At 39.3% G+C, this 2965-nt stretch overlaps 1 protein-coding gene across 1 annotated transcript in view; it reads right to left on the bottom strand.

Moving 5' to 3' along the window:
- The window catches only part of astn2 (astrotactin 2), a 285511-nt gene that overhangs the window by 101455 nt on the left and 181091 nt on the right, over positions 1-2965 (bottom strand). The window lies entirely within an intron of this gene.

The raw sequence follows: 2965 nt of genomic DNA, 5'->3' as shown, positions 1-2965 counted from the left end.
TAATTATGTTATTGAAAAGGATACAGAAAACATGGACATCTTCATGTGATTAAAGTGATTAAAGATATGAAACAGTGAAAACTGGCAGCTTGGAGAAATCCTTACAGCTCTTCTTACTACTTGAGGTCTGTGTTTGTTTGTTTTTCCTGCCGGACACAACTCCACAAGTGTTATGCTTTCCTGGTAGGTCTCCACACTGACAGCTGGAAAAGAGTGTCAGGGTACTTTCATCGGAGGAGATTAGAGATTTCTACTCATTCCCGAGGCCACCAAGGGGTATTTCCATAACTCCCCAGCTATAGTTTATTTAGAGAATATAGATCCAAGATGAAACTGACAGAAGGGAAATTAAAAATCTGTCTGCTACTGTAGCACCATGGACTGCGCCAACGATCTATCAATACACAGCACAGTTACTTACTCTGATATTATTCAGAGCCATGGTCGGGGCCATAGACTAACTGGCACAGTCTCAGTCAGATAAGGGATCGATGAGTCAGGCGGACTAGACTAACATATTCAACTAAACAACCCCTCTGCCCTGGCACTCTCACTGCTACTAGGGGATGTAGAGGGCGGAAGGCGGGTTAAATGCATGCATTTGGGTATTTTGCTAACAAGGGGGATGGCATCCACCCTCAAATCACCTTCTCAGTACAAGCAATAAAAAGGAATTTAGTGTTTGGGGAATTGTCCATTCCAAATCGGAAATAAAAATGGAAACAATTAACTTAAAAAGGGGAAGTAAATGTGTGGTGTTAGATAATATAAACATAGGGGCTTCACTGAGCAGAAATATCTCAATTTCACACTCAGAACCTGAACATGAGGGTCTTAGTCAGTACTGGTGAAGTCAGCGGCGAAGGTCAGTTGACTTAAAAATAAAATTGCTGAGTCACTGTCTGTGAGCTAGCAGGAAGGTACTGACATCGCAGATGATCATTTTGATAGTCGTTTCAGTTAAAGTTCATCAATTAGTTTTACTTTAACTCTCAGTTTAGCAGTGACACCCAGCAACCTCCACACACAACACATTCCATTTCCCAAGCATACACACAAATCCGAAGGGGAAAACACCGGGTCTAATATGCAAACGTCGGATTGGCTAATTCATGGTACATCATTAAATTTAAGAAGTGTTTTATTTCTATGAATTATAGTTCCCCCCTAAGAAATACTAATTAAGCATTAATGCAACAACAGCAGATGCATTCTATAATAAAGCTGGACTCCATTAAAAATTGTAATTTTACTTACCATTAATAACTTGTGGATTTAATAGCCTACTGTTCATAATTTGGGTTGCATTATCAATCTCTGATGTAAACAAAAGATTGTTATGCAAACAAAACAATGAGGTTGCACTTGATTAACTTTTCTGCTGGCTCTGCTTATGTGTTAAGGGTAGGCAAAAATGCTGTCTATCTTTTTGTTTTATATTATATTATATAATAATTATTTAATAACCTTAAAAAGCAATTAGCATATGATTTAGTGACTAAGAGAATGCAGTATTAACATTGTTTAAATACTTTATGACTGTACTGTGGATATTTTATTGACACTGACAAGAGAAACGTGTTTAGCGCTTTAGCTTAGCACTTCATCAATCTCATTCAGTGATTGTATGGTATTGTTGGTGCCAGTGTAATATTACAGGTACAGCTTTAAATAAAGCAAAGACCTTGTTTACCAGGGCAATATGGTTTGTGATAATGCACTACTAGCCTCAGATGGTAGCCTTAGAATGCTAAATATTTGTAACAAAGCTACATGAAATGTATTGCACTAATGAGATATTGTTTCTTTGCAGTTTAAAATATTGCTTTGCAGTGTTATTGGGTCAGTTTACCAGCATCAAACTGGAAGCCAAACAATTATATCTAGAATATGTGTTAAAGTGTTGTTGATGGTGCAGTATAGGATGTTAAAAGAAAAGATAACTGTGTAAAGGGAAGCAGTCTGCCCCATCCAGAAATACAGATTTCCCCTTGCAAGAGCATCAGATTCAGTTTTGTATTGTGTAATTGCTGAAACTGTCATGATAAACTGTATATTTTATGCGCCTGAGTGAGACAGTAGCTGCAGGAAAACAGCACTTATTTATTATTCATTGAAATACAGTAAGTGATACTATTACTGGTTTATAGTCTTTATGGAAATTTTATATATTTGAATATTTGATGGGTAATTAATGCTGAGGCTACAATGTAACACTCAAATTTAAATACTCAGACACCAGCAACATGCTGAAAAGGTGTAGTTTTCTAACAAACAACACATCACATTTCAGATTTACAAGAGCTGCTGTAATTTCTGTTCGTGAGTATTGATGTAGTGGTTCTGTTGTTTTAAAATAAAGACTGCAGAGACGGTTTGCAGAGCACTGTACGCCACTTAACTTCAAATCTTGTGGGCATGGCCCTCCTTACTAAACACATTTTTTAAGATTATTTTTTGGCCATTTTAAGACTTTATTTGTAACAGGACACTTTAGACATGAAAGGGGAGAGAGAGCGGGAACGACACGCAGGAAAGGGCCGCATGTTAGAATTGAACCCGCGGCGCCGAGGATTGAGCCTCTGCACATGGACGCGCTCCAGCAGGTGAGCCACCCAGGCACCCCTGACTAAAGACAGCTGCACACTCAAAACTCTCTCACTCTCCCAACTCGCTTGCCATCTCTCTCTGGCAGCTCTGCTTTTCTCTCTCTCTCCCTCTCTTTCCTCTTCCTCTTCCTTTTCTGTAACGCAAGCTGGCCGTTGGCCCATGTGTGCTCTGACTTAAGCCGATCCATTAAGTTCGGACAAAGCGCTAAAGAAGCTTGCAAAAGACTTTGAGAAACGTGGCATGAAACAAGGACATCCTAAACGCTCCCTAGCCAAAAGTCGGAGCTGAGGAACCAGTGCCAACACAAGGTCATCATCTACCGCACATCAAAGCTTCACCTGCTATGCAGAGAGAC

Source organism: Etheostoma spectabile, chromosome 16 (genome assembly GCF_008692095.1).
Source record: "Etheostoma spectabile isolate EspeVRDwgs_2016 chromosome 16, UIUC_Espe_1.0, whole genome shotgun sequence".
Lineage (NCBI taxonomy): Eukaryota > Metazoa > Chordata > Actinopteri > Perciformes > Percidae > Etheostoma > Etheostoma spectabile.
This window is presented reverse-complemented; position numbering and strand designations above follow the sequence as displayed.